Genomic DNA, 14604 nt, shown 5'->3' with positions numbered 1-14604 from the left:
GCCACGATTCTTGAAATGTCCGTATGAGCTGTCCGCTTTCATCACTTAGTTACCCAGTTCATCAACAAACAGCTAATGTGTTCTGTGTGCTCTTTTCTAGTCACTAGTGTCGGAGAGGAAGGATGACTGCAAGGAGCAAGCCCTTGAGGAGCGCAGAGTCTTAAATTTGATTGGAGATTAACCGCTGAAGTCCCGTGGGGAAGCAGGGCAGGAAACAAAGTTTGGTAAGAGCTGGAGGGGTTCAAAGCAAGCACGATAGGGGAGGGTTTTGGTGAAGAAGGGCGACGCTTAGGGCTTCCAGAGTTTGCATTAAGGCTCCAGGCACCTTGGCGAGATTCTGACCCCAAACGTGTCACCGACATCACTGCAGGGCACAAAGCGTCCCTTGCCGGCAGAAGACCCTCCCTGAGCCTCTAGGATCCGGCCTGGTGACAACAGAGGTGGTCCAGCCCTGGCAGAACAGGGCCAGAAAGAGGATGGCCTCCCATGGGCGTGGCTGCAGCGCCACCTGGTGTTGACACTGCGTCTGAGCATTTCCCGGGGCCAGGAGCGCTGGGTCCCTTTCTCCAATAAATGTTTATTAAGGGCTTAGTTTAGAGCGGGTCACTGGGTTAGATTAGGGAAAAGGGAATAAGAAATACAGTGCTTCCGGAGGAGATGGGGGGAGAACAACCCACTACTCAGCCACTGCAAATCAGAAAAGGGTGGCTAACCCTGCCTTGGAGTGGGGCTTTCTGAAGACTTCTCAGAGAAGATGATGTCTAAGCCTTACTTCTAAAGGAAAGAGCTGTTTTCGAGGCTACGGCGGGGGGGGGGGGGGGGGGGGAGGAAGGGCACTGTGCATTTCCCAAGTGCCAAGGCCCAAGCGAAAGAGAAAGTGGTATAATCACAGAAATGCAAATATTCTAGCATGATTGCAGTATGGTGGGCGGGTGGTGAGATGACGTGGTTGTTGGGATAGGGAGGGAATATGGAAAGGGGAGATTGAGAGAAAGAGGACACTGGGCAGGTAAGCAGACATCAGATCCCAAGGAGCCTGGGACACATGCTGGGCAGTTTAGATCCTGCACTGAGAGCAACAGGAGACCACAAGGGGCTTCAATGAGGGGGTAACAGTCTACGTTGTCAAAGAGCCCTCTGATTCAGTGTGGACAATGGGCGGGGAGGTGGCACAGACTGGGGACAGCCAGGTGAGAGGTCCCGCTGACTGGGTGGAGGTATTGGCAGCGGGGGCGGAAAAAGGAAAAGAGATCAGAGATGGAGAGTACTGGAATGTGCAGTGTGAAGGAGAGGGAGGGCTTGGGGGTGCAGCCAGAGCTCCTGCTCCCACACCCCACCCCCACCCGCACCCCCACCTGCTGATGAGGAGAAACGTTCACGGAGCAGCAACAGGCAGAGACCTGGAGATGTGGGGCACAGGACGGGTGGAGCCTCCAGCAGCAAAGTCAAAGGAGACTTTGCAGCAACGGTCACCGGGTCTCCTTACAAGGGAGCTACTTAAGGCTCCCTCATCCCACTGTGTTGCCTGCCGCTGTCAAAGCGCTCTGCTTGTATTTCAAAAAAATCATTGTGGGACAGGATATGGAAAGGTAAACTTGCATGGAGGTCTGTCGCTTCATGAGTCTTAGTGAAAGTCTTTGCTGAGTTCAGGGACATATTTAAACTGAACCTTTGGCGGGGGGCGGGGGGGGGGTCGGTAACAGCGCAAGCCCCAGCTTGTGGTCTTTGGTGCCCTCTCGTGGTAATAAGCTGAATTACAGCTCTCGTGGCGATGAGCTGAACTCTGTCTCTATTTCTGTCTCTCTCTCTCATGAATCTGCACCCAAAAACCTGCACACAGAGGTGGATCTTAAAACCAAAGAGACAGCCCCAGGAATCATTTATCCAGACATCCATAAAGAGAAAGCATCAAGATCTTCCACATCCTCTTTAATGCAAAATCCAAAAGAAACGTCTCACTCCACCCTCTAAAGCACACTACCCTCTTTGTTTTTTTGTGACACTACACTTCTGGTTTTCCTCTTTCATAAAAAAGAAGGTTCATGAAGACACAGAGGGAGCTGAAGCAGGTTTAGTCCGTCAGACAAACTTTAGAGAAGGGGAAAGTTAGTCTGTAAGAGTTGGGGGAAACAAGATTAGGGAAACACGGTAGGGGAAACAGAGGGGAGGTGGGCCGAGCGCTGAGCAGGAGGAGGGAGAGCAGGCTGGCCTCACCTGGCTGGGCAGGCATGCGCTCCATGAGGATTGGACCTGGTTTTGCCTGGAGAGTGCTCCTTTGCACCCCACTGCTTGGGGCACTGGGACAGTGGGACAGCGTATTCTGTGAGGGAACTGTGAGGAAGTCACGCAAGCCCAGCCCCGTGAGAACAGTAACTGCCAGCAGAGCCATCCAGTCTCTCCAAAGACTTCTCCTGCCTCTTGATGCCATCAAGCCCGTTTTCCCTACAGCCAGGCCATGCAGTGTGTTTGGCCTTAAAAACATTTTAAGGCATTTCTGTAGCTGTTAAATACCTGTGCCGTTATATTAACCATTTCACTAGTAAGGGGCCCAGAATTGCTATAACAACTCCGTGTGATTTTAAACATTCTTCTATTTAGAGAAAAGAAACCAGTAAGGCAATGTCACGAGTAGGTAGCTGCTGCTTAAACTGTAGGGCTTCACGCTCATTCTTAGGAGGTGGAAGACATACTGGCCTTCTCTCAAGCCCACATCCCAGCCAAACCTTTCCCCATCTGCCAGCTCAGGCTTGACCCTAAGCATAAGGGCCATCCCCCTGGGGATGGAGGACATGCAGGGGTTTTTAGCCTTTCTCTACTTGGGAACGGGATGTAAAACTCAAATTTTGATTTAGACTCTGTACACCTTTTAATACTTGAAATGTCATCCAGGGATGGGGTGAGACATACAACAGATCGTGTTCGAAGGCAAAGGCTGGGAAATACTGAACAGCTCTACTGACTGCAGTCTGTTTGATAAACTCGTTACTGCTCCGTGGTAGATGGCAAGAGTTCCTCACAAGTTCCCCTTAGAAAATGCTCCTCTGGATAAATTAGATCCCAGTGCTCAGAGTAGCCTAGCAGGTGGTTAGGAGCTGCCCCCTCTGAGACCGAAGTGAAAGACTCAGATGGTTTGAGGAAAGACCTGGTTTTGCAGTAGAGTCCTGGGAACCTGCCCCCACCCCGAGTATCATAACAGGTGTGGGTCATTGTTGACATCCTGGGGGATCCTTCACTGACCCCATCCAAGCTCAATTCAGCTAAACAGACCCTTAGCATCTCTAGCTACTAGCAACAGACTGTGCTAGTTGTTCAGGGGTTATTACAGAGCTGCGGTTCCAGCCAGGCATGATTTCACCACCTTCCCCCCCCCCCTGCCTTCCCTGTCCCCAGGGGATATTGGACAATGTTTGGAGACATGTTTGGTTGTCACAACAGGGGTTTGGGGTAATACCGGCATCTAGTGAGTAGAAGCCAGAGATGGCTGCTAAGCATCCTACGATGCACACGACAGCCCTTGCCCACCAGGAACCCTCCAGAATGCCAGTAGTCCCCAAGTTGTGCAGTCCTGCCGGAGAGAAAGAACTGGGAGCATCTGGGGCAATGAGAGCCCCAGAAGTGTGGTTGAAAAATAAACGTCCGTGCCCCACCCCAAGCACAGTAAGTTAGAATCTCTAGGTGTGAGCGCAGGGATCTGCATGGGGCTCAACACGGGGCTCAAACTCACGACCTTGCGATCAAGACCCTGAGATCAAGACCTGAGCTGAGATCAAGAGTCAGATGTGTAGCTAACTGAGCCACCCAGGGGCCCCTTCAGAGGGTTTTAACATGCACCAGGGTTTGAGAATATAAGCGACAAGAGCTACAAGGTCCGTCTAGTGGCAGGAGTGAGACCTGGAGGGAAGGGCTAGGGGAACAACGATAACGATAATGTAACACAGGATAAAGTTCAGGCATGGTGATGGGTAGTAAGGGGGGTACGTATTGCATGGTGCACTGGGTGTTATACGCAACTAATGAATCATCGAACTTTACATCGGAAACCGGGGATGTACTGTATGGTGACTAACATAATATAATAAAAAATCATTAAAAAATAAACAAACAAACAAACAAACAAACAAATAAATAAATAAAGAGATGAAAATTCTAAGCACCAAAGGAAAAAAAAAAGTTCAGGCATGAAGAGAAGTGGTGGTAACCACAATTCTAACCACTCCGGGGGCCACGCCCGAGGCTCGATGCTTTATACGTGTGAGCACACAGCCTCAGGCGGTGGGTTCTATCAAATACTGCCATCCTATTCCAGGAAGCCGGCACAGACCCAGAGAACCCGGGGCACTGGCCCAACAAAGTCCCAGAGGCAGTGACAGAGTCAGCCCGGAAACCTCAGTGCTCTGCCTACGTCCCCACGTTCAACAGCGACGCCATGGCTTGGGGAATTCAGGGAAGGTCCGTGAAATGAGAAGGAAAGCAAAAGCTTCAAGGAAGAGACTGCCTCGGAGGGCTGGAAGGCTCTCACTGCAGAGGAGGGGCGGGGACAGCAGCACAGAGCAAAGCCACGCACCAGCGCGTCCAAAACGCCACCCCTCTCCTTCGGCCTCAGGGCCCTTGCTCAGTTAGTAGAGGGATGGGCAAAGTGTTGGGTCTTTGTTTTTGTTTTTCTGAAATCTAAATTCAAAGCTACTGCAATGATTATCTTCCATTTTATTTACTCTTTTCCCACAAATTATTTTTAAAATTCTTCCACATCATATGAATACATGAAGCAGCTGGGTTTTGTTTGGATGGCCAACTTCCACATAGATCTAAAGTATGATGGTGTGTAATCTACATGTTAATGACATGAGCACACTGGAAATGAGATGTCACTGAAGTCTGGCCTCTTACCGGGTTCTCTCGGGGCCGAAATACATTTTTTCAAGATGTTTCAAATTCATGCTTTAGCTGTTGTCAATAGGCAGTTTTCTCTAGAGCACATGTCTGCTCAATCATAGCCTTTATTTTTTTCTGCTGATCTTTGGGATGATTTAAGTCCTCGTGTTACTGTTTATGATATGGCATGATTAGAGAATAATGTTTTATAAATATCAGTGTTTAAAGTGTCTACTTCATACATCTGCTTGAAATTTCATTTTATTAATTCAATCAGGGCTGGGGTTCAGGCTCAGTAAGATAGGCGGCTAGGGTGCAATGTTTAAGGAGGCCCCCAATCTCAGGACTGTGCAAATGTCAACCGTGCACTTGCCCAAGCCTAAGAGTGAGTGCCTCCTTAAATATTGGGCCCTAGGTGCCTACTTTGCCTTGCCCTAGTCCTGGTCCTGAAGTCAACGTATGTTTATTGAACGCCTGTTATGTGCCACACAGTGGTAATGAATGAGACAGCCAAGGCCCCTTCCAGTTTACATTCCTCAGAGTAGTTTTAACTTTGTTGAATTTGAACTACAGCTGATTTTCCAGACATTGCCACTGGCTTGTTCTAAGGTCATTCCAATCTCCTTTGTCTGCTGCATTCCGCTTTCAGCTGGGTGGCCGCATGAATGAGTTCTGGCCAGAGACTCAGCTGAAAGTACTGAGGGCTCTGGGAGAACTCTTCCATCTCATTTGCCTCTTCCTGCTTTAAACAAGAATGCAATATCTGGAGATGAGGCAGCCTTTGTGCAGTCATGAGGAAAAAGCCAGGGGAATCACAGAGATAACAACTTAGAGCCCTAATATCACGTGCTGCTGAACCAAGTCAGCATCCGTCACGTGAGGAACATGAGCCCCTATTTGCTGAATACACTGTCGGTCAGGTTCTCTATTACAGCCAAAAGTATTTCTAACTGAAACAATTGGCAAAGCTTATTTGTACAGAGCTTGGGTTGACCCTAGATATTGACATTTACCTGGGTAAAATAACTAGCAATCCAGGGTGAGGAGTGAAGCCCCCCCTGAGAAATGGGAGGGAAGATAAAGTAACTCCATTATAATCTGTTCTCTCCATAGAATGTTATCAGCATTTAGCAACCTCTGCAGCATTCTTGGCTACGAAGAGAGTGAGAAATACGGTTTAGCCTTGTATTCAAGGACCCATATAACTAACACAATGTGATACCAGGTTTACGAAAGCACGGAGGTCTCAGGGTTACGAGAGCTTTCTAATGAGCACCCCTGGGGAATCTCGGGAGGCAGGAGGCAGTGTGATAATACTCTCCTTGCTGTCTCCTTCTCCATCTTGCTCTGCCTTGAGTCTCTGGGGTTTTTACCAGGAACTTGCTTGCAATCTATTCTGGTTAGGCATCATGCCACAAGAAAGATCTTAAAGAAGCAGAGTAAGAAAAGATCTAAGCTAAACAAAAATAAGCAAAGATTTGGCTGGATTTGTGTACAAAATGCAAAAAAAAAAACAGGACAAAAGAAAAATAAAAGTTTTGTTCCAAACTCCCTGGTTTTCGTGACTATGCTCTTAGAACCAACCAGACAATGTTCCAATATCCCACTTTTCAGGTACCATGAGACCTTGGCCTCAGTGACTTCAAACCCACTGTGAAGACAAACCCCAACTGCGTGTCTTCTACTACTTCCGGATGGGAATAAAGGTCTGACTACCATTTGTATTTTTGCAACATTAGAAACCAAAACCACTTACTTAGTAACTACTTCATGTTCACTTACAATGCTTCCTTTGCAGTCATTTGTCTATGTAATGTTTACTTTGTAGCCACTTAGAAATCCAGCCAATGATTTGCGTCTTGCAGGCTCTTAACCGATACTTCCAGAAAACCAGGAAGTGTCGGTGGATAGAAATCCAATGTCAGAATGACAGCATCAGTGTAGATTGGCATATCAGACAGGAACTGTGTCCAGCTACTCACCACAGAAACAGGTGATTGTCTCTGAAAATGATAGAGGTTTATTTTCCTCTCATGTAAAGAAGTCTGGAGGCATTTCAGAGAGTCCATGTCCCAAGAAACTACGATCTTTCTACCTTACTATTGTTTCTACCCTCAGAGTTGCCTCAAGTTACACAACAACCATACCTGTTCCCACCATTACATCCGCACGCCAGGCAGCAGAGAAGAGCGAGGACAAGAAGAGCACGCTTGCTGGCTGAGCCATCCCTCCTCAATGGCTCCCGCAGGACTCCACCCAGCTCCTTCCACTGAAATCTCATTGGCCAGTCCCGCAAAGGAGGCTGGTGCTATGGTCCGAATGTTTATGCCCTTCCAAAATTCATAAGTTGAAATCCTAACTCCCAGTAGTAGGAGGTGGGGACTTTGGCAGCGACTTAAATCATGGAGGTAGAGCCTTCATGACTGGGATTAGTGCCTCATCAAGGAGGCTCTGGAGAGACTCCAGCCCCTTCCAGCACCTGAGCAGTAGCAGGAAGATGACGGCTCTATACCAGGTAGAGGGCCCAGCCATGCTGGTGTCTTGGTCTGGGATTCCGCCAAATTATGAGAAATACCTTTTTGTTTTTATGAGCTACCCAGTCTGAGGTATTTTGCTAGAGCAGCCCAAACAGATTAAGACAGCTGAGAAACCTAATTTGGGGCTGGGTACTTTGCCATCCTTCAGGTTGTGTTTATAAAGAAGAGGAAACTGGCAGCTGGCAGTTTCTGCCACAGTTGGCAGAAGAAATGGAGTCCTTCTAGAAAGTAAGTGTGTGAGCACATCCAGATCAGTTTGTTCCATGACATCATGAGAGGCAACCAGATCACCCTGATGGAGGAGACTAATAGGAATCCTGGAATCAGAAGTTAGCACATTGGTGATTTCTGGGCTCACAACCTCTGTTCCCCCAAAGAAACTAAAATCCACCTTTCCCTGGGCAGTTATCAAGAAGACCCTGAGTTTACGCGAACATGACCTAAAATGATCTAGACCTGGGGACATCAAACCACAGCCCCTCCACCTGCATTAGATTCCTCTTTCAATCTTCTCAACCTATGCCATTCTCCTGCACACCTTGTCGTGGAAATCACAGTAAAAATGGAGATGAACTCACTCCCATCACCTCCTGCAAGTCTGTAAAGGTATTTATCTCCAAAACCGTCCTGACTTTGTCCTCCCTTCCCCCCAAAGGAAGTGAGAACTGCCTCCCGTCTAAGCATAATCTCCACCAACAGCACAAACTTCAACCCCTCTTCGACCCTCGGCTGTCAGTTATGCCCTTTCCTCCCCTCCACCAGCTCCTCTTCTTAGTTCATGAATCAGAGGTCCCTCCCGCAGTGGTCCCTCCATCCTAGACTGCCTCTAGCTCTCTCCCTTCAAAGCCCAGCTACCTGAAGGAGTCTCTCGTTTCTCCCCCTTTCTCACGTTCCATTCATACTTCAGTCCACTGCAGTCTGGTCCCCACTGTCCCTCCACTGGGCACTGTCTCAGGAGGCACTGCCAACCCGGTTGCCAACTTCAACAGTCACTCCTAGTTTCTATCTCACTTTGCCCAGCAGTTGACTCTATGGATCATTCTTCCTTCTTAAAACTTCTCTCTCGATGTCTATGAACCTACTTTTTCCTCTGTCTCCCTTTCTCTCAGGTCTGACCTCTTTTGCCTCCTGCCTTCTGCCTGCTCTTTAAAATGCTCCTGTTTCCCAGGATTTGGTTATTTATCCTCATCATGCTCTCATGTCATCCCATGGCCATTCTAGCCACATCCACTGATGGCTCCCAAATCTTTATTGCAACTCATGCACTGTGCTAGCTTCGAGTCAGATTTCCAATTTCCCACAAAGTGTGTGCGCTTCAGTGACCTACAGGCACCTCAAGTTTAACGTTCCAGAACCAAGTTCATTATCTTTTCCTCCTGTTGCTTGCCTCAGGAAATGACACCACCATCTCCCCAGGTCATTCACTGAACATTATCCTAGACCCCTCCTCACCCTCTACGTCCAATCAACAGCCACTGTAGAATTCACCATCGTGACCCCCTTGCCTCTCTGTTCCCTCCCTCACCTCCGTTGCCATGGATACCACCTTAGTCCAAGACCTGGTCATCTCCCATTTCCACTATTGCAATTGCCTCTTAGCTGATTCCTTGTCTGTAGTCTTCCCCCCTCCAACCATCTTCCAGACGACTGTCAAAGCAATCTTTAAAACTTGGAAATCTGAGCTTCACACTCTAATCAAAAACCCTTTTGTGGCTCCCCACTGTGGGCAGGTAAAGAGCAAACATGTTAGCATTTGAGGTATACACTGGCCCTGCTTGTCTCTCCAGCCTTGTTTCTAGTAATTCTCCACCCCTTTAAAATCTAGTCTGCATTTATACCCACTCACATTCCCCAAACACACTATGGTATTCTGTCCCTGTGCCTTCATACATGCAGTCCCGTGTTAAGGACTACCTGCCCTCACTTGTTGGCCTAGAGAAGTCCCATTCTTCCTTGTATGGTCACTATGGTGAAGCCTCACATAACCACGCTCCCCGGAGTGAAACAGCTGGCATCTTTCTTTGTATAGTCTGTGCAAAACCCAAATAGTGTCCATGTTGAACCATGATGTAACTCTTCACTTTCAGAACTGCGTCTCCTACTAGACTGTAAGGTTCTTAAGGGCAAAGGTTGTAAACTTTGCGTCTCTGGTCATGGTCATATCATCAGCATGTAGCATCCTGCTACTAGATTGCTATTGGAATTGAGCATTACTATTGTTATTAGATCAATGCTATTTGAATAAAAATAGAAATGAATGTCCACAATTTAAATCTCAATATTTAAGATGCACAATTTCAAAATAAAGATATTTCTGTAGTAATAAGATTTTAGTAAAAAACAAAAAATAAGAGCTCTAAAAAGAGGAAACAATTTCATCTACTTAGTATGATTTAACTACACCCCAGACGGAAGGCAAGATAAACGGTATTGCTATTTAATAAGGTCCTTCTCAATTTTGTGATCAATCAAATCAACTCTACAATTTTTAGCAAGCTGTGCCCAGCCCACTTTAATACGAATTCTGTTTTTTTATTTAAGTGGTCAGTTCAGCAGGGTATGGCAGAAATAGCACATGTTCGAACATCAGAAAAACCAAGGTCTGAATCAAAGTTCAGTCTCTTAATTGTATTATGACTTGGAGATATTTAATCTTCTTGAAGCTCAGCTTTTTCAATGGTCATCCGGGCTAGTTGAAGCAATTCACCCAAACACGTCACACTTCGGTACCCTGTACATAGTGACTGCTCAATGATGTTTATTTCCTTCCCCTTTACAGAATAAAATTGATTTTTGTACCTTTTTATCTGAGCACTTTTTCACAAAGATGACAAATCCTCTCCCAGAACCACGCGATTTCCTCCCTAGACTGACAACCAGGAACTTTCATCAACTGCTGGTTTTCTCTCTAGAGAATAACACCTTTCGTCTTCTCTCTCTGTCTTTAGCTAAAACTAAACAAAGTGATCAAGTCAACATAATAGATCAAAACATTGATTTACCTTCAGTGCTAACCTGCTGCCACCAGTTGCTGGGAACTGAAACTATGGACGCTGTCCCCCGTGTGTGTCTGGGAGTGCTCAGCCCCTTGCGTCCATCCCCGGCGTCCTCCCGGTCACCTTCCCTTCCGCAGTCTTGCCGGCTGCCCTCTTGGCCCTATTGCACCGGCTTGGACTCACCGAAGCAGAGCCACAACCTGATTGGCTCAGCTCACTGTCAATCCCTACCCTGGCCCTGCCTTTTCTGAAGTTTACACTTTTGTTGCCTAGGAAACGCCATGGCTGTGAAAGCCCAGGCAGCTTCTCCGGGAGGGAAACCAGCAGGAAGTATAGCTGGCAACTGTTTGGTTTCAAGGCCAGCATCAAAACTTGCCTCATATGTTGTATAAAATAATGTTCAGCAAATTGCCTTACTTCATTAGGCAACCCCTTCCTGCCCTTCTGTTGTCTCCAGATGGCACCTGCTAGGGCGTCCAATTATCTCTCAGGTGAGACTTAAAACCTCAACCCACAGGAGACACCACGTGTAATTCTAAGAGATTCAAAGTCCTCTCTCTTTCTCCACAAGCTCACATTGACAGGATGCCATTCCTTACTCTTTCTACCGTTAGTGTCCTCTTTTCTCCTTTCTTCTCTTCTCACTTCTCTTTTCACACTTGTTCCTTAGCAATGAGTTTGCCAGATTAGAAGCAGTCTAGTGCCCTGTTTAGAAAACAGTACCTAACTCATGCTCTCCTTCATTGTTGTACCCATGACATCCACCCTACCTCATCATTTCCACCGCTTCTCTTGCTTTGTAGCCCAAAGAAACTAGGACTGTAATGATGAAGACCGGGATTCCACATTCTGTTCTGCATTGTACATTATACGGATTCGCGGGCAAGTGTGGTCATTGATTTCTACAGTCCCTACAGAGGACATTATATTGGTCTTGTCCACTTCTCACCCTCACCCTGGAGATCAAGGAGGTGATATTCTCTGTGGATTTTAATGAAGACTTGCCTTGGTTGAAGGAATGACCATCGGACTGTGATTTGAGGAACAAGAAGGGGCCACTTACAAAATAAGTCCTTTGTCTCTCTTTTAGGAGTAATGCTGTTTTCAGAAGGTCCCTCTTTATAATACATGACACCCACCAAGCAGTAGAAAGCTACTGACACTGGCAGAGTATTTGTTGTGCGACCCACCTCTACCCCAGGATAGTTCTGAGTGTCTTCCCTACACACCATTAGCTTTTCATCCATTAACATCCCTTCTTACTGCAGCTGACCTCAAGGTACTAGCTGAATCATTTCATTTTCACTAAGTGAAATTACTAAGGTAAACTAACCACTGAGACAAGATGTACTGACAATGAGAGTTAAGTCTATCTTCCGATTAATTAATCACTAAGACTGTGGAAAGCCAGGTGAGAGGACCAAGATACTCTGGATCATCTTTGCATCTTCCAGAGCTCCCAGCATGATGCCTTGTACAAACATGAAATCAGTCAGTGTTGGCTGAATCAAATTGTTGAACTGGGTGAAATGCACTCATATTAAGGACATCCAAAATATGAAATCTAGAAAGAGCTAGTTCCTTGGACTAAGTAGAAGTTGGCTTAAAACAACAAGTATTCCATTTACCTCCTTTTTCAAGGTAATTGGCTGACACTTAAACAAATAACCATCTCACAGTAGCCCGCAATTAGGATGTGATAAACCAAACGACAGAAGACTGACATGGGGAGAAATGACATCTATAGAACATTTGCTGTAGGAACCAATACGTGGTCATGGTTGGTGCTAATGTAGAAACAGGTAAGCAGAAGAATCCTTACGTAATGAAGGGAAACGTGAATGACAGATTGAACTCCACTTCAGCGTCTTAAAATGTACCTCCAAATACGTGTATTTTATATGTAGATACTGTGTGTCGTGTTTCATGCCCATTAAAGACCAACACATTAAATATTTTGCCTGTGTTTATCATTTCTCAAATACGTTATTTTAGGTTATAATTATGGAATGACTCCAGGTCCCACTCTCAAAATAAATTTGCTTCGGTCGAACATGAACCCTTACTCTGTTTACCATTAGTCCTCTGATTCTTCAAGAAGTGACTCCAATTCTTATGCACATGTATCTTTTCTCTCTTCGAAACTGTATTAGCTCTACTACTTTAGAAATTATTAAAATGTTTGCATTTCTAATTATATTCAAATGCAACAATAATTCATGAATACTACATTTTAAGGGACTTAACAGAATGACACTGAGAAACACATCTCACACATAGAGATTTTCAAATCAATTTTAAAGTATAATTTGTATACAACAAGCTGCATCCATTAAATGGATAAAATACAAATGTTCCCCCATTCACGTATTGATGGGCATGTAGTTTTTTCTTAGTCTGGGGTCATTATAAATAAAGCTGTTATGAACACTTGTGTACAGATTTCCAAGTGGACATAGGCTTTCATTAACTTGAGTAAACACCTTGAAGTAGAATAGCTGGGTCATGTGGCAAGTGTGTGCTGAACTGAGAAGCTGTGGAGTGATTTCGCTCTGTGGCCGCACCATTTCCTGCTCCCCTCAGCAATGGAATGGGTACGCGCTCCAGCAGTTCCATCTTCTTGCTAACTATTCATATGATCAGTCCTTTTAATTTTAATCATTCTAGTAGGTGATTTATGATACTGTGCTTTTATTTTGCATTTCTCTAATGACAGATGTGTCCAGTAATTCTTCATGTGATTATTGGCCCTTTGCATATCTTCTTTTGAGAAGTGTCTGCTCAAACCTTTCTGTTCATTTTTGTATTGGTTGTAAGATTTGTTTAGATATTCTAGATACAAGTTCTTTGAGAAATGTGCTGCAATATTTTCTCCCGGTTGATGGGTTATATTTGTCTTAAGAGTGGACGTTTTTCATTTTGACAAAATTCAATTTATCAAATGTCTTTCTTTTTGATTTGAGCTTGTGTGATCTGAATAATAAATCTGTGCTACCATGACACTACACTGACTTCTAGAATGTCCATAGCTTCAGTGTTTACATTTAGGTCAATGATACATTTTGAGTTCATTTTTGTGTATGGTATGCACTGACAGTCAATGCCCTTTTGTATATGTCATTTAGTAAAAATCAAAGGCCATTCAGATATCAGTTGTTCCAGCATAATCTGCTGAAGAGATTTTTTTTCCCATTGACTTGTCTTTGCACCTTCTTCATAAATCAACTGAACATGTCTGTGTGGATCTATTTCAAAGTTTTCAAGATACACTTGGAGTGGAAGCAGAAATAAATTGCAGAGGCTTATATTCCATGCAATGAGAGCCAACAAAGGATCTGAACCAGGGAATGATGAGATCAGATGTCCACACCACCAAGGCCATGCTGACAGTCTGCCCAGTGAAGAAGGTTTCGATGGAGTAAGACTAGAGACATCAACTCAGCTCACTGGCTGCTGTTGATCAGATTCCCTGGATGGAAGTGGAACTTAGGAAGCAGCAGGCACAAAGTTGGCCTCCCTGAGTTATAAGTATTCAGGGAGGATGACATGGTGGGAGTGGGAACAGGAGTCATCAGCTGGCAGCCTCATCCCTTGGACCTTTTGTTCGTTATGAGGGGGGAAAATCTTGGTTATTCATTCTAATGACAACACAGAGAAAGCTTCAGGTCTACCTTTCAGGAATTATTACCAGAGACCAATTTCAGAGATTTTATAAGAATTGCAGAAATAAGACCTTGAATTACACACACACACACACACACACACACACATGTCCTCATGGGACATGCTTGTGGCTGTAGGTGACATTGTGCAGCAAGAGAATTCAGTAGACACCGGGCACCAGCTCTGCATTCTACCCAGAAAATCCTACCCTAACATTGTCAAGGGTGGACCTCTTTTCACTTCGGCAGGAAGTATTTGTAGTGGCTGCTTCATCATCCATTTGAATTATTCCAACATGTGGTCACAACTTTGAATCAGGCAATCAAAACCTGTGGTGTCTGGGGCCACCCCATATATCTACCGTTTTCTTCACTATGTTTCATATATAAGATACTGTACATTTGAAATGTTTAAGGATACATTGAATGCCACATGAAAACACAAAAGCAAATATGATGGCACAATCATAGGAAGGTAAAATATATTAGACGAGGAACCTACCAGAGAGGGAGCCTGGTGTCTAGTAAAGGAGATAG

General features: G+C 45.4%; 1 protein-coding gene across 3 annotated transcripts in view; it reads right to left on the bottom strand.

The window, feature by feature from the left end:
- The window catches only part of CAPSL (calcyphosine like), a 37714-nt gene extending 27121 nt beyond the window's left edge, over positions 1–10593 (bottom strand). The window contains exon 1 of one of the 3 annotated variants that reach the window (XM_045787240.2): positions 10412–10593. The gene's annotated coding sequence lies outside the window, so the exon portion shown is untranslated. The remainder of the gene's footprint in view (positions 1–10411) is intronic. The other 2 variants (XM_087867934.1, XM_045787239.2) reach the window with 2 other exon arrangements.
- Positions 10594–14604: the final 4011 nt, after the last annotated feature.

Source organism: Ursus americanus, chromosome 15 (assembly GCF_024610735.1).
Source record: "Ursus americanus isolate L20-20 chromosome 15, mUrsAme1.1.p, whole genome shotgun sequence".
Taxonomy (NCBI): Eukaryota; Metazoa; Chordata; class Mammalia; order Carnivora; family Ursidae; genus Ursus; species Ursus americanus.
Note: the sequence above shows the minus strand (reverse complement) of the source record. Positions and strands in the feature narration are given on the sequence as shown.